The sequence below is a fragment of the Balaenoptera acutorostrata genome, chromosome 10, assembly GCF_949987535.1.
Source record: "Balaenoptera acutorostrata chromosome 10, mBalAcu1.1, whole genome shotgun sequence".
NCBI lineage: Eukaryota > Metazoa > Chordata > Mammalia > Artiodactyla > Balaenopteridae > Balaenoptera > Balaenoptera acutorostrata.
The window spans coordinates 20,794,426-20,820,585 of NC_080073.1; the positions used below are offsets into that span (position 1 = coordinate 20,794,426).

Genomic DNA, 26,160 nt, shown 5'->3' on the forward strand with positions numbered 1-26,160 from the left:
AATACCAACTGACAATGATCTATCTTTTCCTATAAATCCATACAGCCATTTCACAGTGCTTGTTACTCGTGGTTTTCCACATAGTAGATATGAAATTCAAGATCTTCAAGAGAGTCTATATCTTCCAGTTTTTTATTATCACTTTTAACAATAAATATACAGGTGACAGATCTAAATACCTGCAGGTGCAATGAATAAATGATTGTTTTTCACTAAAACAGCTAAAAAGCCCGCCATCACCAAATTGAACCTTAGAAACCAAATTTTGAATTTATGATCTCATCTAAAATGCTTACCTAATGTCTTCTTCCTGTATTTTAAAATAAAATTTCTATTGATTCAAGTTCAATTATTATTTATTCATACCATAAACATGTCACTTTACAAATAATACATACAAAAACCTTCTTGCCAGCACACATTTTTCTCATCCCCCAAGTCTGTGGTCTGGTGGAATGAGTTCTTTGTTAGAAAAAAATAGAGAGCTGTGACTTTAAGCTGGTCAATTAACCTTCCTGGTTTCCTCAATCCATAAAATGGGTACATTAATATCTACCTACTGGCAAGGGTAGTAATAATTCCTGTAGGCTTAGGGTTTGGGGTCCTACAGACCAGATTCAAATCTGTACTCTATCTCATGATAGATGTGTGCTCTTAGTCATTAGTCAATTTAATCTCTCTGTCTTGGTTTAAATGTAAAATGAAATTAAAAATAAAACCTACCTATTGTGAGATATATATGATGATGTATACAGTTGCTAGTAAGTAGCAACTGCTCAGTGAATGCAGGCCCTCTATTACTAGAGAGAAATGAATGAGACAATGTCATTAGAAAAGAACTTTGGACAAGAATAGTTTCTAGGGATGACCCAATTTGGTGATTATTGGAAAGTTAAATGATAACAAGATCAGTTACCTAATATTCCAAGAATTTTTTTTTAAAAATGCTTACTCCTCAGTCTCACGGTCACAAAAGTCAGCCCTGGGTTTTTATGGACTGAGACTCAATCTGGGCCCAGGACAGGCATTATATTTTAAAATGTATAAAATCTGTCATTTTCCCCATTGTTCTTAGAATTTTAAGAGACTGTTGCTTTAAATCTGGTGATTCTGTCCAGCGTCTTTTCTGAGTTAGTTGGACTTTCACTGCACCAAAACTGAGGCAAACTACAATTTCAGACGCAAAGTAAAGTCAAGCAGAAACGCAGCTTCATGCTATGGAGTTCAACGTCCATTCAGCTCCATGCTGGTGAGACCCTGTTACCTCCCGTCAAATGCGCTGGGGGAACGGGGCTCCTGCACTCATCTCTCTTGCTATCCCTGTGCAGTGCCAGCCTCGACTACCTCCGTTTAGGTCTGTACATCTGCCTTTCTTCATCCACTCTCCTGAGGCTGCATGAAATTCAACTAAATTCAGAGGTTAGACGGCATTTTTCTCAAAAGGAAAAACAAATAAGGAGATATCTTGACCAATTCAGATCCAAAATCTTTTTTTATATGGATATTCCATTCACTCAACCAATACTTTTCAAGTGGAATAGCACATAAATGTCTGAGATTTCCCTTTCACTCTGGCTCTGAGGACCTGGATTTTGTTTGCCCTTGAACAAGATTTTACTCTCAAATTTCCCATCAATAAAGCAGAGATAATGACAGTATTTGCCCACTGCATGGGGGAATTGTAAAACTTAATTAATTAAAATCTTAGATGAAGTGTCCTAGCAACACCAACATTCTGCATTATTTCCTGACCTGGATGTGAATGAGTGTTAATTTCAAAAGACAAATTCTCCAATTTATAGCATGATTGTAGAGTGGCGTTTTACACACACACACACACACACACACACACACACACGCACATCCATATACATATGTATATGCATATGTATAGCTTGGCATTTATACGAATGTGTGATTTCAGCAGCAAATCAGCCAAAGGAAAAATTAGCTACAGTTTTTTCCAAGGGAAATAATTTTCTGTTCATGTTCTGTTATTTTCAAAAGACTCTAATGCTGTTATTTCAAAACTAAATGTCCTCAAACAAGGCAAAGACAATTCTTCGTTGAATTATGCTTGCAGATGCCAAAGTTTCAGTGTTGTGTTAAAGTCCTACAAGAATAATCCAAAAATTTTAAAATGTATATGGAAACATTCTTTTAAAGTGAATTAAAAATATTCCACCCCTTTAGGATCAAATAACCTTAAAAAGAAGATAAATAAACATTCCACAAGAGAGAGGGAAGGAAGGCAGGAAGATGGAAAAGAAGGGCAGGAAGCAATCACTGTCGTCGCTTCCCCTCCCCAAGAGAAAGTTACAAATCATCCATAACGTTTATTCTGCAGTTTTGCTTGACTAAAGTTGGGCAGGGTCGTTTTGTGACAACAGAAGGGAAAGGAAGAGCTCTGATGTAATTGAGTAGGAGTATTAAGCAGCTATGTCTTTTTCTCTTGGCACTCATCTCTGGCTATCACATCCGTAAATTCCTGCCTGCCTTTTTTTGGGACACAAACAGATTAGCTATTTCTTAACAGATAAATGTTTTCTCTGGATGCAGCTACTTTCATAGCTGATTAGTTGACTAAAAGCCATAGTATTTTTAAACTAGTTCGTTTATATAGATAAGGCTTTTTTTTTTTTAAGATAGCACCAGTTAACTTTGGCATCAAAATATGGCCTCCTGTCATAGGAAAAGTACATGTAACTGATAAAGATTGAACATGGCCTAATACAGTGGGAAGAATATACGGCTTAGGGCTGTTTACATTCTAGCATGAATGAGAATCTTTTGTTAATTTCAATAACACTCTATCTTAACACCTAAAGAAGTGTTAGATGTGAGATATAAACATTTTTATTGATATGCTATGAATTTTAATATTATTTAACTTTACTTTATTAAATTATTTTCCACCTAGGCAGTATATATCCATTAACTTTTTTAATGAAGAGAAAGAGAGAAAGACCATATGTAAAACATCAAACAGGTCTTAAAAAAAAGGAAAAGAGGGAAGAGTTCTCTCTAAACATCCAGAAAGGAAACAAAAGTAGAAAATCTGAAAGGTATCATAATTGTTGATGAACAGACACAGCTTTTAAGAAGCTACCAAATCCTTCTTCCCATTGTGGAAACCCAGTTTTTATTCATCTTCCTCAGTAATTTAAGGCAGGGATTTTTGTCTGTTTTGTTTACTATTAGATCCTCACAGTCTAGAACAGTGCCTGACATACAGTAGGTGCTCGAAAAAATCTCTGCTAAATAAAGGAACAAAGGAAGAGAGCTTGTCGAGGCAGGATATAAAACCTGAGATTGGTAAAAAGCAATAGGAATTCCAAGGAGCCTTTCATCTGTCACTTTGAGGTTTGCTAAGAAGAAGAAGAAAGAAGAAGAAAGATCAAAACTAACCAGTAAATGAGGCTGTGGATCAGTCTATATAGAACCTGAGAATAAGAAAACAGAAAGTACCCAAAGGATAATTGGAATAGTATGCTCCTCTTTCACAAGAGTAAGACTACCTCACTTTCAGCAAAAAAAAGAAGTGAAATTGAAGTAGCGAGAAGAAATGAGATGAAAAAATTGCCACGGAGTAAGGGGCTCAATAAATCTCTCTGAATAAACGAAAGGCTGTCCACCCACATGGGCACTGGCTCAGCACTGGGGTGCGAACCATAATGGTCCTCAGAAAGCTCACGGTCCAAAGAGGGGGGAATAGACAGGCAGATTCCAATCCTGATAGAAAAGAAAAGAAAAATAGGTAAGAAAGGTGACAAAATTAAAAGGAAAACTGACCCTCCTTTTTCCAACCTAGGACACATTTGGAACTTGTGCAAATTCACATGTGCCTTAGAAAAGACACAATGCATCACAAGAGGTAAGTTCCGCGAAAATCCTCTGAAGTGCTTGTTAATAAATCTGAGAACTTTCCCATGAGGAGAGAATAACAGAGATAAAAGTCTTCTGGAATGATGAAAGCTCAAGGGAATACGATTGGAGGTTCAAAAATTTACGAAATAAATGAGATGAACAAGCACTTGTTCAAAAAAGTTCAAGAACTGTGGAATGAGAGACAGCTCACACAGCATTAGGTTGGTACATTTACGATAAAGTTTAAAAAATACCATAACCGAACACAGTACAGATTGAAAACATAAGTAGACTGGGACATGTATAGAAAAAATCATGGATCAAAGACAACTCTCGTAGCCTGAGGTAAAATCTAGACTGTGGCCACGGTTTTTTGTTTTTGTTTTTTGTTTATTGAACTCTTTATTAGGGAAACTTCAAACATGTACAAATTTAAATACACGTGTATTCATCCATCATGCAGTTTCAATAATTATCAATCCATGGTCAATGTCATTTCATTTTTACCCCTTGTTTCATTTATTTCCACTTCCCCACCCTAACCCCTGGATCATTTTGAAACAAATCTCAAACACTGCATCATGCATCTGTAAAGAGTTCAGTGAATATTTTTAAATATAAGGACAGTTTAAAAAACATAACTATCATACCAACAGCATGCCCCAAAAGTTAACACTAATTCCTCCACATTGTCAAATATCCAGGCAAATTTCAAAATTCTCTGATATGCAACAGCATTTTTAAAAATTAGAAATTTATTGTCATATCTGAAAATAGAGTATAGCACAGGGAACTATGCTCAATAGTTTGTAACAACCTATAAGGGAAAAGAATCTGAAAAAGAATATATATATATGTATAAGTGAATCACTGTGCTATGATATTGTAAATCAACTATACTTCAATTAAAAATTTTAATTTAATTAAAAAAAAAAAGAAAATGGCAATATTTCAACCAAGTCTAGATTTCTGACTTCTCTCTTAACAAAAATATCTGGCAACTCTGGGTACATATTCCTGAATAGCAACATTGAGCAGAAATGACAGAGCCACTTCCCCTTTTATGCAGGTCTTACATGCTCCAGCTCACCACACTCCTCACCACTCCCTATCGTCCTGCCCGCTGCACACTCCACACATCTACATCACCTGTCTGGCTCTTGGACACAGCTGAGTCTACAATCCTAAATCTAAGCTAACAGAAATGCTGGATGATTGGAACCCCTCCTAGAGCTTTCGGGTAAATGATGTCCTAAGTGGTAACCAGAGACATGCTTTAGCTTTACAGGCTTGAAAAAGTCACAGACAGAACAGAAAGGAACAACCCGGAAAACAAATGCTCACATTTTAGGGTCAAACCACGGGCAGAACAAGAGAAGATGCAAAGTCAACAGACAAGGAAGCCAAGAGGGGGAATGGTGGAGTTATGAGGCACAGATTGATTTGATTAGTTCAAGAATTATTTGGAGAACCAAATTATGTGCTGGGCTTTCCTCTCTGCAAGGCATTCCAAGATCCAGAGATGGGTAATGTTGCTTTTAAAGGAGTAACGCCAAGTCCAACACTACATAAAGCCTTCCCTCCTTCCCCATTCATTTGTCAGTTTTGAAATGTGAGAATGCAAGCCCAGTAGGTTAAATTAAAAGTGTAGTCACTGAGGCGACGTATTAATGCTCTTAAAATTGAAACAAAAATTAAAATCTAAAATAAGATCTTTTACACTCACCTATATCTATATGTTGACTCCTTTTCAGAGAGGCTGGAAAGCTCAGGACTCAATGTAAGAAAATAAAATGGTGTGTGTTTGACAACCAGATGCTATTCAAAATTAAAAGGGCTTAATTTTAAGACTGGTGCAAGAAAAGACATATAATTTGCTCGCTATGCACACAGTAAATTAAAAACTAAAAAGAGGCAATGAGTGTGAAATATTAAATATTTACTTCTCAGGGTATTTTTGTGCACTCTGATAATAATGGGTAATAATAATTACTGTGCCTTATCCAAGACACACCTAGACTGGGAAATTAAATTCCCAGCATATGGGAGATATATCAGTCGATGCACATGCTTAATTCCCATTATGTTAATACAACCAGAGGAAATGCACCCATGGAAAAAAAGAGATCCCCAGAAACTTAATATAATGGGAAATCTGGAAGGGTCTTTTCCCTTGGAAGTAGGGGAATTAATTCCATTTAAATTTCTCAAAATAAATATGCATCCAGGACAGAAAAGCTGAGTATGTAAATGATTTCATAGAAAACAACTCACAAAATTGACACTTGTCAGTCTCCTTTGTATATTAAAAACTTGAAGATGGAAGTAATGGTAATCATAAATAGTAGATTTTAAATGGTTTTACATGGCAAAATAAAAGTTGGCAACTCTAAAAACCTTGAACATGGTTTGGGACCCTAGGAGGAAGCTCAGTCAAGGAAATCATTCATCCACCTGAGACCAGACCATTCATCCATCTAAAGACCCAGACGTGGGTCTTTAATAGGAGATGCCTTGCCCTTCTGTTCTCTTTTCTATTTGTTAATTCTAATTCTCCATTAAAGAGTCTACTTGACCACAGGGATACGAAGCCCAGTAGATATCAGAGCCATGCCTCCATGTCACACATGGAACAGGTGATCAGCCCTGGAGCAGTGGTTAAGGTAATTCAGGAGTCAAGAGGCTGGAGCTCTAGTGCAAGGTCTGCTCTTTAACCACTTGGATGACCTTGATCTTGACCTCAGTATTTATATCTGTAAAGAAGGATGGTAATAATCCCTATCCACCTACTTCACAAAACTGAAAGTCCAAAAGAATGATATGTATGTGTGAAGGTAACTGCAAATTGCAAAGCACTCTACAACTGCAAGGACCATAAGTGATTTAGTGCTCTATGTCCTGCTTTTCAGAGCTTTGTTTCATTTACTATGAATTTTTTGTCTTTTGGCCTTTTTTCGAATATTAGAGTCATACACATCAGTATAAACAAATTAAAACGAGAAAAGCAGACAGGAGAAGGGATATCATTCATGTTCTCACCACCCCCAAATAACACCCATTAACACTGTACGTATATCAATCTCAGCCAGGGTTGTCTCCCCACCCCAGGGGACATTTGGCAATTTCTGGAGACATTTTTGGTTATTCACTGTTCAGAAAGAGGTAGATGAGGGGTGCTACTGGAATCTAGTGAGTGGAGGCCCTGGATGCCACTAAACATCCTACGGTGCACAGTACCGCCCTCTACAACAAAGAATTATTCAACCCCAAATGTCAATGGGGCCAAGAATGAGAAACCCTGATCTAATACACATGCATGTACGTGTGTGTAGCATCACATGTGGCATTAATGCCAGAAGGCCATTCTACACTGTCTTTCACCAAATTAAGCTAGGTGGAATGGCAATCCCAGAATCTCACATTTAACCAATGTTTGCTGCTACAATAGCAACATACAGGCAATAAATGAAATTTAACACAGAAATTATAAAATATTTCTCCATATACATTAAATGGAGGCAGTGTTTATGATAATATAACATCATTTACTCTCCCAACTTCTTCAATAACTGCAGGAAGCTGCTGAAGTGATGAGTGAAGAGAGATAGGATGGCTTTTGCTCAAGCAGATTTAGGGGTGAAAAAATATTCTCGCGGGTAATTTTTTTTTTTTTTTTTTGGTTTTCTTAGGAATAAGTAGTTAGAGTTAAGAAAATAATTAAGATTTCTATTTTAAATTATCTTTACTAAAAGTAAATATTACTTTTGACACAGCTAAGAAATCAAGCATCAAAACTCGACCAAAACAAATTGAATAATTAAGTTAACAGAAATGGAAAGATCTCACATAGGAAAGACGTTCCACAATTTCTTCTTAAAGAATATTGTAGGGCTTCCCTGGTGGCGCAGTGGTTGAGAGTCTGCCTGCTAATGCAGGAGACACGGGTTCGAGCCCTGGTCTGGGAGGATCCCACATGCCACGGAGCGGCTGGGCCCGTGAGCCACAGCTACTGAGCCTGCGCGTCTGGAGCCTGTGCCCCGCAACGGGAGGGGCCGCGATAGTGAGAGGCCCGCGCACCGCGATGAAGAGCGGTCCCCGCACCGCGATGAAGAGTGGCCCCCACTTGCCGCAACTGGAGAGAGCCCTCGCACGAACCGAAGACCCAGCACAGCCAAAAATAAATAAATAAATAAAATAAATAAATTTAAAAAAAAATTTAAAAAAAAAAAAAAAAAAAAAGAATATTGTAGAAAAAGATACCAGTTAAATGAGATCATCATCATAATCAAAATCAGAACTACCATCTTATTTTTCTCTTAGTAATATACAGTATACATCTTTATGTTGTTTCATATATATGTATATATATACACATATACATGTATATACATATGTATATATACATATATATATACAGCACAAAAATACTTCATTGTTTGGGTGTTTATAATTTACTTAATCAATACCTCACTGCAAATATTTTATTTCCAATCTTTCATTAAAGTAAACAATGCTACTCTGAACATCTTCATTGTTAAGTCCTACGTACATCTTGAATTATGTTGTTAAATTGGTAGAAGAGGAATTGGAAGTCCAAGTGTAGTTCATATAGTCGTTGCCCTCCAAGAGATTTTTACTGGAAGGCAAAATTCAAGTTCACCTTTACACTCGCTGTTTTACCTTCTCTAACAACCTGACTCTACTCCTGAAAGTCATGCCCACTGCCATTTCTGGTGAGCAGGATTGTTTTCAATGACAGCGATTACTTTATGCACAGGAGATATGCCAAGCCTGTCCAAAACGGCCTATATTAAAGTGACTGCCAGGTTCTGATTCAACCGAGTACTGATCACTGAATTACCATTCACGTAAAAGTTCACAGAGACAGACCCATAGCAAATCTGATTCAGCCGTGAGAGGAGCCCTAATTAGCAGTTTGTCATTCCTTCAAACTAACCTCCTAACCTCATCCAACTGTCTATGTGTCAATTCAATTTACATAAGTAATTAATTTGTTAAATGTTGTCCCCAAGCACCACGTTCAGGCCTCCTCTTTCTGATGGGTTCTCAGCAAACACTGATGGAGATGGACATTATTTGAGGTTTCCGACCTTTCTTTTGTTGTCCTTATTGTCAAAAATTTGGTCTTTATTTTTCTTCTGAGACCTACTCGGCTGAACTAGAAGATATTGGAAGTGGTTTGGCCAACCTGATCCAAGACACATGAGGGTCCCAATGGGGGAAAAGTCAGAAATAACTACACTGTGTTTTTTAAAAGTCATTACAGCAGACTGTTTGTGCCTGGGCATATATGCCATTTATACAAAATATTTCTAAACAAGTGAAAAGTGTTCCTCAAATGTGAAAAGCGCCCCATAGTTCAATAATCTGGACCATGATGTCACGGTGCTGCAGTTCTTCTCTCTGGCCGCTAGGGTGTCATTTTTCTGCTCCAAACGGGAATTGGCTCGATGGGGCCTCTAGCCTATAATACCTCCCTCCAAGTGTGAATTTATTCTTTCCCACCTTGCTAGCAGTTTTTACTTTTCCAGCTTGTCACGTAGAATCTTGCAAGTCTCCCTGGAAGGTGACTCACATTTAAATATGAATGGGGCAGCTAGCTTCTGTTATCTTAAAGGGTTACATTATGTCATTGCACATTTTCAGCTGGGGTGTAAACAAACTGTGCTCTTTCCACGTATCATTCCAGTAATATATATTTGTATAAGATCACAGGGACTTATAAACTGTCTGAAATTTTTCCAGCTCTAAAAATTAAGACCAAGGTACTAGCCTTCTTAAGAATTCAGCAACACCAACGAAAAACATCCCTTTATTACCTGTCGTGCTGTTCAGGATTATTTCTAAAAAAAAATGATGATGGTTATGATGATGACAACTGCGATATCGACAAGAACAGTGGTAATAAAGGTTAACTTGTGTTGACATTCCCCACACACCTGGTGCTCCGCCAACAGCTTTCCCTGTAGTCTTCACTACACTCCAAAGAAAGAGATACTCTGAGCGTTCCCAACTTTCAGATAACGACTCTAAGAGCTTAATGGGAAAAGGTCAAAGAGTTAGAAAATGGAAGAGGCAGGCTGTGAAAGTAGCCAATTTTAACTCCAAAGCTTGTACTCTTAACCATTATGCTATGCATTCGTCCACATGTCTTAGTAAATAATTTTCTAAGGTTCTGGTAAGCAAATCTTAAATTTTCCTCAGGATGTACATCCTCCAGGAAACCTTTCCCAGCCACCCAAGGCTAGATGGGATGTCCTGAACTCTCCTACCACATGCACAAGGCCTCTATGAGACCAGGCAGCACACTGTGTTTACCAACCTGTCACTCCTGCCCCCACAACGGAGTGAAAAGTCCTTGGGGACACCAACTTCATCTCTTCTAAGGGCACCCAGTACTGGTAGGCACTTGGTAGGTGTTTGATCGAAGAATGAGCGTATCAGCAAATGAATTCTACCTCCTTTATCATAGAGCAGCCAAGTGGAATTTCAGCCCTACATTCCTCTTCTATTTTCCAATCATCCTCCATGAAATTTATCTCACTGGAAAGTTATCCCCAAACCTGCTTCCTTCCAAAGAATGGCAGGCACTGGAGTTGGACTACCTGGGGTAGAATTCTGGGCCATCACTCCCTTGATGTAGAGCTAAGGTTTAACCCTCTTGGGTCTGTTTCCTTAGCAGTGAAATGGGTTCTAAAACAGCACCTAATCTATGCTACAGAGCCAGGAGGTGGATTAAACATCATAACACAGGTACTGTGATTAGCATAGTGACCGACACAGAGCAAAAACTTAGTATATGCTAAGTACAGTAGTAACAGCAATAGTATTAATAGCTGTAGTTGTAGGTAGAGGAGCACTAGTACTAGCAGGAAAAGCACCCCCTGAAAAACTGAGCATGAGGAATCCAGGAGGAAAGACGAGGACACAGCCGCACTTTTTAAAAGTTTCTATGCCACGTGGTGCTTTCCCTGTAAAGGACACAGCTATCTCATCAAAAACGTATCTTCTTTAAACACTCCCCCAAACCAGTTACAAAATAATCATTCTTATGTGCCAACGACTATGTTAAACATGTACGTGCGTTACGTCATTTAATCTCCATAACAACGTTTCAAGGTAAGTCCTGTTAACCTCAGTTACAGATGAGGAAGTAAAGATTCAGAGAAGTAACGGTCATCTGCCCAGAGCCACACAGCTGCTAAGCTATGGTACCAGGAATATGAGCCTGGATTTCTTTATTTACCTGGTGGCCTGTCCCTTCCACTAGACCGAAAGCACCGTGGGGCAACAGACCACAACTTCTGTTCACTGTTATATTCACAGCCCATTGCATAATAGCAATAGGGCATTTTGGAATGTGTGAAAAAAAAAATGAATGAATAAATGGATGAATAAATCAGAGCCTAAACTCTTTTTTTTTTTTTAATTATTAGCACCTTTAATTATTATTAATTAATTTATTTATTTTTTTGGCTGTGTTGGGTCTTTGTTTCTGTGCGAGGGCTTCCTCCAGTTGCGGCAAGCGGGGGCCACTCTTCATCGCGGTGCGCGGGCCTCTCACTATCGTGGTCTCTCTTGTTGCGGAGCACAGGCTCCAGACGCGCAGGCTCAGCACCTGTGGCTCACGGGCCTAGTTGCTCCGCGGCATGTGGGATCTTCCCAGACCAGGGCTCGAACCCCTGTCCCCTGCACTGGCAGGCAGATTCTCAACCACTGCGCCACCAGGGAAGCCCCAGAGCCTAAACTCTTAACTAAAGTGTGCCTCTTAGTTATCTGAGATGAATGACATTTTTGTATAACACATTACTAGCAAAATTAGAGGCTGGCTCAGAAATGTTATAATAATGATAATAATAATAATAATGCTTATCGAGTACCTACTATATTCATTGTTCCTTTGCTAAAGGCCTTATAAAGGTCTCCCTAATCTTTCCAGCAATCCACAAAGTAGATATTATTATCTCTATTTTACCGATACTTGGTTACCCAGTTATGCAGGAATTTAAAGCAGGTCTTTTCCTGAAGCCCAAGCCTTTTCCACTTTGGGATCTCAACTCTGAAACAGGAACAAAGACAGGTGTGTGCTCTGTTTACTCTTAAAGAGACACACGAGATTCATGCCAGCCAAACCCCAGTAGTTAAAAGAAGCTTCATAACTCCATTGACTGTGCCCAAGAAGAATCGTCCATGATGCCAGATCACTCTAGGTGGCCTGTGTGTGCTGAACTTTATTTTGTCCCCTCCTAGTATATTTCACAGCGTTGAAGGCACACTCAGAGTTATGGACCTTCTGCTGTCTGCGTCCTTCAGGGAACAGGTATACAGATTTGTACTTTGACTTCTGAGCACTAGCAGTGACTTTATTCCAGCACCTGATGCTTAGTTTTAAGTTCCTGTAGCCTCATGCCTCTGGCAAATGTTACACCAAGCAATGGATTTGCTTATATATATCAATAAATTCCTGCAAAACCTTTCCATTTCTCTGCTACTGACCAAACCTGAAGTGCCTTCTCACTTCTGCTACACGCTCCAAATAATACCATCTGATGAATAAAGACAAGAATCAATGAATCCATTCATTCATTTTCTTAAATAAATACTCACTGAGTGCCTACTGTGCATCATGCATGGTCATTTTTGTAAAAAGCCAAAGGAGGCACCAAATAAAATCAATGGCAATGATTGCTATTGCTGTTGACTCTCTTCATCCTTCTTCTGCACACTGACAGAATAATGGTCCCCCAAAGATGTCTACATCCAAATCCTCAGAACCTGTGAATATATTACCTAACCTGAGAAAAGGGACTTTGCAAATGTTAATCACCTTGAGGTGGGGTATGAGCTTGAATCATCTGGATGAGCCCAACCTAGTCACATGAGTCAACAGAGCCCTTTCCTGCTAAGGTGACAGGCAGAGGAAGATGTGACTATGGAAGAAAAGTCAGAGGGATGCAACATGGCTGGCTTTGATGATGGAAGAAGGGACCATGAGTCAAGGAATGCCAGCGAGCAGCCTCTAGAAGCTGGAAAAGCCAAGGAAACAAATGACCAGCTACAGCCTCCAGAAAGGAATGCAGCCCTGCCAACACCTTCATTTTAGCTCAGTGAGACCTAGAATGGTAACATAATAAATTTATATTGTTTGTATGTGATACTTTGTTACAATAGCAATAGGAAACTGATCCACACAGCAACCGAAAAAGAAAACAGCTCTCCTAGGCTTCCAAATAGCAGGGAAACCTGCTGTACAGCATAGCGAGCTCAGCTCAGTGCTCTGTGATGACCTAGATGGGTGGGATGGGGGGGGGGGGGCGGGGGGGGGAGGTCCAATAGGGAGGGGATATATGTATACATATAGATGATTCACTTCATTGTACAGCAGAAACTAACACAACATTGTAAAGCGATTATACTCCAATGAAAAAAAATTTTTTTAAGTATATCAAGGGTAAATATCAACTTTTCTGCCTAAAAGCTGTAAAGTACAAGAACATAATGAATAATAAAATAAATATTAGCACTGGATATACTTGATACCAGCTGCAAAAATTCCTATTGCATGTATCACATTGCAAATCTTCCAAAATCAATGCGCAACATTAGTGGATTAAAATGTGCTCTCTCACCAACTGGGTTAGATGGTCATTCCTTATACCCAGTCAGCAGAACTCCAAACTGCTCACCAAAAAGATATGCAGCAATCACTTGATTTTCATTTTTTCACTTCAAATATTTTCATTGGTAACATTCACCTGTAAATCTGTTCTTTCCAAAAAAAAAAAAAAACCTTTTTTCCACTCAGATCATTTCATCCACTAGGAGAGGAAAGGAAAAAAGGATTGGAGCTGTGCCAAAGCAGAAAAAAAGTTAATTTTCTTGCCAGTGGAGGATCTTGTTAAAATGAAACATCTTTCCCATGAAATGGATGCTAACACAATACAACATAATACTAATAAAGCCTTTTCATAATATTTTTCCTAAAGATTACTTGCATTTTAAAAATTGCCTTTTCTATCGCCCCCAAATGATGCTTAAAAAGATACATCACTTCTGAATAAGTGTTACTTTTTCCTTGCATTTCTGGTTAACTTACATATGCTTTTGTGAAGTTATCTTTAGTCAAAAAAACTTACCAAAAGAAAAGATCCTTTAGAGCTAAAAGGAATAATTTGTATGATTTAAAGAAGGGCTAATAAAGCCCCACATTTTCCCAAGATAACACACATGCATGGCAGACCCATATTTGTGCTTAACAACTGGGAAAAAAAGGACTTGTGTTTAACATTTCACAAACAATATATTCATTTTATGTGCATTTAATACCCGCAATTTTAAACGCAGGCTTCTAAATATTCACTAGTCACTTCATAATGAAAATTGAATGCATCATGCGTTTGGATCTTGGGGGTGGAGGGATGTATACATTTTTAAGGAAATATGTATCTGCTTTTTCCTCCCTCAAGAAAAAGGAGGGTAGATAAAGAAAGCGTTGATGGTGTCAGGGTGTTGAACCGCTGGTGAGCAGGTGTGTGCTGTTGAAGGGGCCTCTGGTGAATTGAAAGCTTTTAAAAGAGATTGATTCTCTTGCTTAACTAGTTATTTCAAACATGCTTTTAAAGGTATTAATTACTTTACGGAAAAGAGTCTCCATTTGCTTCTAAATTGTTTCTTTGGGTGATTCTTTGCTGGCAAAAATGTCTGGGGTAGAAGTTAACAATCTGTCACCATAATTTTCAGTATAACATTTAAATGTTATACTTAAAATTATAGAAAATATATTTGTGTCATTCAAATTATATGTAAAGTATATTTATAATATATTCAAAATATATTTAAAATTTTATAAAATATTTAAAATTATTTGTTTTATATGTAAAACTCTAGATTTATATGTAAAACAATTACATGTATTATTCTATACATACATAGATACATGTAAATGCTAGATGGAACATCTCTTAAAAGAACTTCGGTTTTTGTTTTATTCATACATGGATGCATATTCTACAGAAGTCTATGAAAACTTCTACTACTTAATCTTGCAGAATTCTGTAAATTAAAATAAGACATTAATCGGCATCTTCACTACCTTCAGTACCTGTCCCCAGTGCTACAAAGTTGTTTATTCAAGGATCTTTCAGTTTAATCTGCTGAAGGTATTTAAATCTGCATCAAAACGGTATCTTTGGCCCCAAAGATTTTAAAATACATCGAATCTAGTTCCACAAGGGTAGACACCACTGTAATTAAGTCCTCAGGAGGTTAAGCATGATTCCATACCTCCTTGTGACTTAACTCTTAGGTTTTAGCAGCCTGGGGCATCCAGGTTCACATGAAAAAAATTTTTGCAGCCCCTCAGGTACATTATATTCTCCAAGTGCAAAAGGAACACTTTCCAGTGACAAGAGGCCATTTTGCCAATTTGCTGTCCAGAACACAGACTAATGAGTCACAGACAGCAGAAAAAAGAAATTTAACACTCCTGGCATTAATGAGTCGGGTAGGGATTAGTCATTTTAAAGGATCCTTAGTAATGCCATAAAGTAACAAAATAACACTTTGAAAAAAAAAAACCCACAGGCTCCTTGATGTTTGAGCAACTTTAACCCAGCACCTGCCAAAATTTGTAGAAATATATTCCCTATGCCACGATTTCTACACCTTTTTCCACGTAAACATTTTGAAACCAAAAAAGAATACTAAAGAAAGTAACCCTATCAATTGTGTTCACTCCTCTTAGATTTTTAATAATACTAACAGAAATTCACCATCACCCATCCAGAGTCTGAAAAGCTTCACTGCTAATGTGAAATACATAGATAAGTGAAACACGGAAAGAAAAAAATCGACATCAAAAATGCATATTTCATTGGCCCAAAATACATTTCAAGACACTGAATGAATATCTAATTGTTAAAACCAACACAAAAGACTGAAGCCTTCCTCTCAATGTTCCCAACAGGATAATGTAGTCTAACAGTTTATAAACACAAGCCAGGAATTAAAATTTAAAACTACCCCAGGTCAGAAATGAGACCACTTTATAATTAGAGAAAAAACTACTGGTCCCCAGTGGAGATTAAGAAGGAGATGGTTTCTGAAAATGTACATAAGAGCGACAAAAATAAACAACTTCCACAGTCTGGTGGCACAATTCTGTTCCCTTGTGATGGAAACACAAAAAGGAGTCTCTAACAAGCTCCAAAAATATGTGGATGTGTATTTTAAGGAAAATTTAGCTTTCCAGACAACTATGTTTTTTCTGCTGGAAATAATGAACTAACATAAAAATGATATAAGGGTGTGTGTTAAAAGGACATTTAAGTGAAACAGGTTGAAGGGCTTCATAAATTTGCCAAAGATTAAACTAAAGCTGGATGTGTAAGAGGTAGTGATAAAACAATTTGGGGCGGCTCCTTCTTGAAGCAAAGATGGTTTGGGCTTTAGCAGGAGCCAGGCTTGCATAGCTAATCAGTGGCATGACCAGCCCAGGCTCCAAAGTAGGAGTCCCGGTCAGCCCCTTGCAATCCATATACGCTCAAAACTCATAACGTTGGATATGCCTTGTTCTTGACCTAAATGCAATAGAAATTCTTCCTTGGGGTGCGTGATATACATGAAAAAGTACAACTTCTTTTTAAAACACCATTAGAATATTTCATTGTGTGTGGACATACACTCTTGTTACTCCTAAATGCTATTCTATTGAGTACAGTTTATATTCACTGGCAAAGCGAAATCTCCAGGGAAGCCAGAGAGGGGAATGCAATTTCTGGTAATAACAGCTCACAACAGTGAATACTATCCACTTATCCCCACAATTTCCAGCTATTTTGGACTCCTTTCTGAATTAACCTTTCATATCAAAAGGAGCAATTCTGCACACAAGAGACTCTGGTACAATTTCATGCATAATTTATTCACTCAGTTCAACATTAAACGCACAGTCCTTGACTTTGTCAAGGTGGATTCTGTTGGCAGACTTCACAAGCAGCAAAACAGGAGAAATGAGATCTACAACTCAACCTCTTCACCTATGCTGTCTGGTGAGAGATGGGGGGTGGGGACACGGGAAAGAGAAAAAGAAGGCAAGACTGTAACACGACTCGTCGTCATCTGGAGAATCACCGGCAAGCACACAGTATTTTCACATCAGTCAACTCTCAAAGGTTTGTTTTTTTTTTTTAAGTCCAGAAAAATTAAAACAAGTTTGAATCCTATTTCACCCACAGAAGTCTAGGGCAATTTGTTACCTTCCTGACAATTCTACCATTCAAGGGAAACAATACTTTTATCCTGAGTTGCTTAGTAGGCCTGTTGGAAGAAATGACTCAAAGCTGTTACTCAAACACACCCACACATTAGCTTGAGGTCATATTAGAAGGGCTCGTTTTAGAAATTTAAATAACACAGACTTTCCAATGAGATCCCAAATCCCAGATGTGCACGCCCAAATTGGCCTTCAAGAACGTAGACATTCATTTTCTCTCTTAAACTACCCATTTGAACCCTCAAATCAGGGACGCGTGCGACCAGTTGTAAACACCGAACCCTGATCCTCCATGAAACTGTTCCTTGGCCTGTTTAGTGTCAGCTGACGCTGAGTAAACAGAACATTCGTTTGCTCTCCTTCAAAAGGCCCCTCATTCAGAGCCATTCAAGCCACACCCCTGAATCCAACTACCGTCCGGATTAAAACCCACAGACTGCTCTAGTTCCCAGTCTCACGGATGACAAACTATTTTGTTCATCCTGTAACAGAGGGTTCTTCCCTGTCAACGATTACTGTATTAGGACTCAACACATACCGGCAACTTTGCTATCATTCTTGAATTTATGCCAACGAACATCACCACGAGATGGTGTTACTAACATCCACGAGTTGCAGATACAGAAACTGAGGCTCAGAGATTCCTTTCACTATGCGAACCACCTCCCTTGCAGGCCTCCCTTTGCCTCGAAAGGCAAACTGTGAAGCTAAAGCAATGATTAAGTTTTAACACCGAAACAAACTAAGCGATTTCCCCGAATACAATAGACGAAGTGAACTGCTCCCTAACTTCAGCACTTGCCCTTTAAAATGTGACGTCCCAGCAGCCAAGGCCCACTTCCCAAACCTGCGGATAATACGAGGCCTAGGAGTACACAGCGAGACGCCCTTGGAAACGCCACAGAACGCTGGAAATTTTCACGCAGGACACTTGGCAAAAGTCTTTAAATTTCAACGTTCTTAGCCAGCTTCCCCCACAGGCTACTTAGAAGAAGCCCAAAGCACATAAATTGGAGCCTTAGCAAAACTGAGCCTTACTTTTCTAATTTGCCTTTAAGTTTATTGCGAGACCATGAAAATTAAATACCTCTGGTACCGTTAAAGTAGCTCGCTGAGAGTTTAGCCGTGTTTCTCGGTTACCATTCAGCAGCCTTTTTATTGCCTCGAGATAGTTTCTGGATTGGAACCAAATCACTGAAATCTGTAAAAATTCAGAGGTGCGGCAGGTTTTCTGTTCATGACCTTTTCCACCCCCGAGACGTTCGTGAATTCGCGTCCCGCTGAAAAGCTTAGAAGCGCCATTTTGCCCTGGATTCCACTGACCCGCCTCCCCAAGCCACCCGTGCGATTTGAGATGATTGGCAGGTGGGTGGGAATAGGCGGAGCCACGCCCAACGCTTTCCACCCAACAGGCGAACGCAGCGGCTGGAGTCCCGGGTATTCTCACCGCTCATCACCCTTGCTGCGCATACCCAAGGGAATGTAATTTCCCTGTAATATCAGATCCCGGGAACAGGACCTCATGCTTCCACGACAGCCAAGCCTCAAAGCTTCTAGAATTCGATTAGAAGCCACACAGAGCTTTATCTCCTGATAGACACTCAGAAGAATGTCCGCTCCTTTGCTTCCCAGCCCGGTGACCTGAGGCACGTGTCTTAACCCGTCTGCACCTCAGTTTCCACATTAGGAAACCAGTGGAATAATAGCTACTTTAGAGAACTGCTCTAGGAACTTAACCTGAAAATGATTTTAAGTTGCTTAACCCACTGCTTGGCACAGAAGTGTTCAGTGTTCGTGGGTGAGATTTATTTGCTCTCCATGCATGATATCAATTTTAATTTTAACCTTCACAACACATCTGGGAGGTAGTTGTTGTAATATCTGTCATACGCCTGTGGAATCAAAAGCCAGGAGTTAAGTTACATGTGTCAGTCAGTGTTGCTCAGCGGGTAAGTGGGGAGCTGGAATGTGACCATGTAGCTCTTTGACTTCAAGGCCCCAAAAGCTGAAATCACCATACTATGCTGCCACACTAATAAATGTTGCTAAAAGGAGCTTTGCAAGAACTGACAAAGTACCAAGGAGGGATTTATAAAGGGCCATAAATTTAACTTGCAACTAAATACATGTAATTCACTACTCTTTATTCTTGCATCATTTTTTGAAGCACCCCATAAAAGGGATGTCCAAAATCAGGCTCCTGGAAGGAGGCTGGTGCTTCACCAAGATCCCCTTTCTCAGCTGGTGCATGTGCCCATCAGCTGCTGGGAGGTTCACTGCAAAGGGCTATTTTGTGACCTCTGCAAAAGAATCGCCTTTGGCAGATGGAAGTCACTTCCCCCGAGACAGAGACTTCCAGGAGGTGTTTTAGTCAGGATTCTCTGGAGAAGTAGAACAAAGAGAATGTGTGTATGGAAGAAATTTATTATAAGGCATTGGCTCACACTGTTATAGAGTTAGCAGGTCCAGATCTGGAGTGTGAGCTGGAAGCCTGGAGACTCAGGAGAGCTGACGGTGCACATGAAGTCAAAGGCAGTCTGCTGGAGAATTCCTTCTCGCTTGAGAAGCCTTCGACTGATTGGACAAGGCCCACCCACAGTATGGAGGGCAATCTGCTTTACTCAAAATTCAGGGATTTAAATGTTAATCTCATCCAAAAACATTCTTGACCCATAAAATTAACCATTGCAGGAGGTTACCCCCAGGCCCTCCACTTTCAGATGGCCAGTGAGTGATACAGGATTCAAAGAGCCCAGGTAGGACATCTTTATGGACCACACTGAGGCTAGATTTTACATGAGATCATATTCTTGTTTGGACTTTCCCCTTCCCTATTCAGCTTCCATCTCTCTCTCACAGGTTTGTGATAAGAAGCTGTCCTTCAATAATCACATACAACATAACCAAATCCCTGTCTCAGGCTTTGCTTCTGGGGAAACCATCCTGAGACAATCCCTATTAGCCCCTGATTAGCTCCTGAATCACTCCACACTTTTTCAGTTTTACTCAACTCCTCTGCTTGTGTTTGTCTCACTCCACGTGTTCTCCTATTATGAATTGCGCTATTCTGACTCCAGCTTCACCTGTCTGTTTGACAAATTGCCCCTACTCACTCAACCCCTTCACAAAATCTTCATCTCACTGTGGGGGCCCATGAATCCAAACTGAAAACCAGGGCTCTAAGGAAATTTCATTTACTTATTAATTTCCATCACAGGTTTTTGGCATTTATTGGAACTGCATTCATAATGAATGACAGTTACCTGGACCTTCGTTCTACAGCTGTATTTGAGGTCCAGGATGCCAGAATGCCTTTTGGTATAAACTACCTTATGCTAAGATCCCTAAGAAGTTTTTAAACTCCCCTTGATTGAGGTTAACAAGAAATTACCACAGATAAGAAACTTACCATATACCCATGATATATTGCCACTCAACAGCAAATTGGATTAGTATTTTAAACTGGCTAACTCATATCCTCTGACCTTTTTTCTCAACTGTAATAACCCTCAATACAGAGCGCCAGGTTAATATAATCAAACATCTTAATATGATAGTCAAATCCCTCCACACTTTGAACTCCACAACTTTATTAACTTTACCTGACAAACCATCCTTCCACATCAAGATGGTGTCTTAGTCTGTTTGGGCTGCTATAACAAAAATAACATAGATTGGGTGGCTTAAACATCATTTATTTCTTGCAGTTCTGCAGCTGGGAATTCCGAGATCAAGGCACCAACTGATCAGTGTCTGGTGAGGACCAGTTTCTGGTTCCTAGGCAGCCATCTCCTCACTGTGTCTTCACATGGTGGAGGGGCTAGAGAGCTCTCTGGGGCACTAATAAGGGCACTAATACCATTCACAAGAGCTCCACCCACATGACCTAATCATCTCCCAAAGACCCCACTTTCAAATACCATCACATTGGGGCTTAGTTTTCAACATATAGAAGCATCATCATTCACCTGACCTAGCTAAAAAGCAGGGTGAAAACTTCAACTTCATCCTCTCCTTCAGCCTCCATGGAGTCACCAAGTCCCCTGAGTGAACTGCTCCCACATCCTTCCAATCTGTCCCCTCTTGCTCATTCACATCAGAGTCTCCCTTATTCATCCTCTTTCATCTTGACAGTTACAAGCATCTCCTAGCTGGTCTCCCTGCCTCCTGCCTCTCACCTCTGATCACTGCATCCCTGGAGATCATGTTCTCCGAGGTCATTTACAAGACTGAATCCCTCCTATGTATCAGAGGGCTTTTCATGAGTGATCCCAGCATACCTCTCTAGCCTCTCCCCCTTCCCAGACCCCTCAGCCCCCATACTCTGACCTTCCTATCGTTCCCACACATCCTGTCATCTTTAGGCCCTCCAAGAAACACTCCAGGTCCTTGGTGATTTTACACCAGCTGCTCAATGTGCCCGGAAGGTAACTTGCCTCTTGGCCCACACTCACCCTCAACAAACTTCTACTCACATCATTCAACTCCCAGTTTAAATGTCACATTCTGTCTTCATTTGGGTTCTAAAAGCAGAGCCTGAATCGAGGACTTGTGTGCAGGTGATTAACTTGGAAATTATTCACAGAAAGCAGGAGAGCAAAGAGGGAAGACTGAGGAAGCAAAGGAAGAAAAGTTAATAAAGCTGCAGTATCAAGGTGGTTGCTATTGGCAATCTCAGGACCATTGAAAACCACAATGAATCCTTCTTAGAATTGTTCCTTTATTAAAGGTGGGGAGACTGGGGCATTGATCTACTGGCTTTCCTTTCCCCATCAGTGGGAGGTGGCCACTGGGGGCATTAACTACCTGGGCACTTCTGCACTCTACTTCCAGGTCCTGATGCTTCAGAAAAAAAAAAAAAAAAAACCTCAGGCAGCAAAGCTGGCCGGCACAGCTCACACCCTCAATGTGTGGGAACTCTCCACTGCCTAAGCAACAGAATCAGAGGTGGACAGAGGGGAGGTGATAAAAGGCCCCCAGAGCATCTGCTACATCTTTTTTGCAAAGCTTTCCCCCGCTCCTCCAACAACAGGGATTCTTCAAAAGCCCTCTGTGTTTAGTCCTTACTGCAGCACTTCTGGAGTTTATTGTGACTGTTTACTGCTCACTTTCTTGCCCCCGTTAGGCTGTGAGCTCCCAGAGGGTATGTTCTCCTAGTAGAGAAGTTGCTCCATTCTAGAATTCCTCAAACATTTGTTAAATGAGTCAATAACTAAAGCTTCTCCTAAGCCATTCCATGATCCTAAATGTCTAATTCTACATATTTTGAACACAGATAAAAAGATAAGCTACCAACTCATTAATAGGAAGTTTAAGATCTACAGCCCTGCTGTCAAACTATGACCAAATACTTTAGATTCAATTCAACATGGTACAGTAAAGTTGTTTTCTTCCTGGCTTTTGTAATTTTAAAAGTAATAAGTAAAAGAGACAAGAGAGCAAAATCCTCCAGGCTGAAGAAATTTTAAAATTTTATATAGATGCTTTTTAAGTCACTAGTCAATACATCTTTATTATATTTTTTAAATGTTGTTGTTATAAACTTAATCAATACAAAGTTGCCTTTAAAATAATTTAAGCAAGTAGCTCTATTTTGTTCTATTCCAGGCTCATTCAAATTAATTCGAATGACTTTTTTTTTCTGTACCCTTCTCCTCCTGTTTGCTTGATGCGCCCTGACATAAATTCAATACAAATATGGGTGGTTGTTCAGAGGGGCAGCCTAGAAATGTTAATAGGCTGAGCACAATAACCGTCTCATCCTAATTCTGGGCAGCTCTCATCCCTAAAAGAATCATGCTCGCAAATTCCTATAAATTTAAAATAGAATTCCAGTGCCTCTGATTGAGCGTGCCAGTTTGCATTATTTTTCCATTTTATAAAACATATGGCTGGGGAAAATGTGCATTGCACCCAAAAATGTGCAATACACAACTCATAAATAATCCTTAAAAGTTGAATTATTATGTTGCTGTTGGCTTTTGGTAAAGTTAAACTTACCATTCAATACCTACTTGCTTAGCACATCCCATGCGCTGGCACTGTGCTGGTAGATGTATTTATTATTAGGGACACAGAACCGTTCTGCCATGTCAGGCTCCAAAAGTCCACACTGTTTTAATAGCTCATCATCAAACTCTCTTGGAAAGTCAAGTAGGTTCCACTTAGCAAAGCTAACTGATATCCCACTAATAATGTGGGATACATGACATAACTCATTAATAGGAAGTTTAAGATCTACAGCCCTGCTGTCAAACTATTACATAACTAATACACCTAAAATAAAGAATTTTTTTCCCTTCAAAAATGTTTACCATCTGTTGAACCTGATAGCCACTACAATTTTAACCAAACTCTATACTTAAATTTACATTTCAGTTCTCACCTAGTCTATTTTTTTTTTTGCCCAGAAGTATTTTACCCACTTCTGCATATGTATATATGTATATAGAATACATATACAAAATATATATGTATGTATAAAATATGCATAACATAAAATTTATAATTTTAGCAATTTTAAGTGCACACTTCAGTGGCATTACGTACATTCACAATGTTGAGCAGTCATCACCTCTATTTCCAGAACTTTTTCATCATCCCAGACAGAAACTCTGTACCCATTAAACAATAACTATGCATTCCTCTCTCCCCCGGCCCCTGGTAACCTCTGTTCTATGGACTTTCTGTGTCTATGGGTTTGCCTATTCCAGGTACCTCAGATAAATGGAATCACACAGTATTTGTCCTTTTGTATCTGGCTTATTTCACTTAGCATAATGTTTTCAAGGTTTATCTACATTATAGTATGTAGCAGAATTGCTTTTGGGGGCTGAATAATATTGCATTTATGCATATGCTGTATTTTGTTTATCCGTTCATGTGTTGACAGACACTTGGGATGCATCCACCTTTTGGCTATTGGGACTAACACTGCTATGAACACGGGTGTGTAGGTACCTTTTTGAGCTCCTGCTTTCAAGTCCTTTAGGTATACACCTAGGAGTGTAATTGCTGGATCATATGGTACTTCTAGGCTAACCTTTTTGGAACTGCCAAATGTTTTCCATAGCAGCTGCACTGTTTTACACTCTTACCATGAATATTCTTCTTGTTGTTGTTGAGTTGTAGGAGTTCTTTATATAGTCAATATATTAATCCTTTCTTAGATACATGATGTGCATATATATTACATATATATTCTGTGGATTGTCTTTTCTCTCTCTTGATAATGCCCTTTGATGTTGAAAAATTTTTAATCATGAAGGCCAACATATCTGTTTTCTTTTGTTGTAAGTGCTTCTGGGGTCACATCCAAGGAGTCATTGCCAAACCCAAAGTCATGAAGACTTTCCCCTCTGTTTTCTTCTAAGAGTTTTATAGTTTTGGCTTTTAAATTTAGGCCTTTGATCCATGTTGAGTTAATTCTTGTATATGGTTTAAGGTAAGAGTCCAACTTCATTATTTTGCATTTGGATATCATTTTCCCAGCACCATATGAAAAAAGACCATCCTTCGCCATTGAATGACTTTGTATCCTTGTCGAAAATCAACTGACCGTATATGTGAGGGGGTCTCTTAAATGCAGTTTCAATGATTCAGTTGTGAACAATAACCACTGGAGAGCAATAATTCAATTAATTTCACACTCTGTAAAAAGCAATGATCTTCAACACTGCACAAAACGTGAGATTTTTAGTATAGTATTTTCCAACATTGTTTAGATTCCTTATTTTGAAAAAGTCAGATACTATATACAAATACAATTATCATGTAGCTCCAGGTCTAAATATTTCATGCCACACACGAGCAAGAAAGGAGCATTTCCTCACACTTTCACTTCAAGGTAAGGACAGGTTTCACTGGATTCACCTGGTGCAGTGATCTCCACCTCACAATGACTCAGGAATGAAGGTCTCAGTAGGAAGGTCTTTTAACCATACTGGATAATTTCACTAATGAACAAACCTGTTCTAGAATCTGTGGCTAGAAGTTACAAATGGCATTACCTTTCAAAATGATGGGTCCTCACTTCTGCATTTATTGATAGTTGACTCTGTAGCCCAGATGAATCCAATCCATCACTAATTAGCCAAGGGATTCTGTAAACAGGCGCAGGCTCAGATTAAGTCATGCAATTCCCTGGACCCAGAATTAAAGTTAGAAAAGAAATGAAAGCATTTCAGCTATCTCAAATTTCATGTTGAATATGATGTTTTCCTTTGATCACCGTATCTGGCAACAAATAGATGAACGAACAAAAACCATAAAAAGAAAAATTGTTATGAAAAGCAAAGAAAATCATCGAAGTAGTTCATGGCCAGGATTTCCTTAAGTGAAGAGACTATGAAGCCTGTGGCTCAAACAGGTACATGAAAAGATGCTCAACATTACCCATCATCAGGGAAATACAAATCAAAACCACAGTGAGATACCACCACGCATCTATTAAAATGGCTATTACCAAAGAGACAAGAGATCTGCATCGATAAGGATTAAAGAAAAGGGAATCCTTGTGCAGGTTGGTGAGAACATAAATTGGTACCACCACTATGGAAAACACTGTGGAGGTGCCCAAAAAACTAACAAGAGAGCTACCAAAGGATCCAGCAATCCCACTTCTGGGTATACATTATAAGGAAATGAAACCACTAAATCAAAAAGATAGCTGCACTCTCGTGTTTATTGCAGCACTATTCACAATAGCCTGACGTGGAAAGAACCTACGTGTCCATCAGCAGATGAGGGGATAAAGAAAATGAGATTATATATATATATAAAAGAAGGAAATCCTGCCATTTGTGACCACAGGTATACACCTTGCGGGCATAATGCTATGTGAAATGAAAAAGCTGAACTCATGGAAACAGAAAGTAGAATGGTGGTTGCCAAGGCCTGGAGGTAGGGGAAATGGGCAAATGCTGGTCAAAGGAAACAAACTTCCAATGATAAGAGGAATGAGTTCTGGGAATCTAATGTAGCACATGATGAATATAGTC

At 39.2% G+C, this 26,160-nt stretch overlaps 1 long non-coding RNA gene across 2 annotated transcripts in view; it reads right to left on the bottom strand.

Moving 5' to 3' along the window:
* The window catches only part of LOC130709105 (uncharacterized), a 714,106-nt gene extending 695,651 nt beyond the window's left edge, over nucleotides 1-18,455 (bottom strand). For both annotated transcript variants that reach the window (XR_009009601.1, XR_009009600.1), the window contains exon 1: nucleotides 18,249-18,455. This is a non-coding gene — a long non-coding RNA (uncharacterized LOC130709105). The remainder of the gene's footprint in view (nucleotides 1-18,248) is intronic.
* Nucleotides 18,456-26,160: the final 7,705 nt, after the last annotated feature.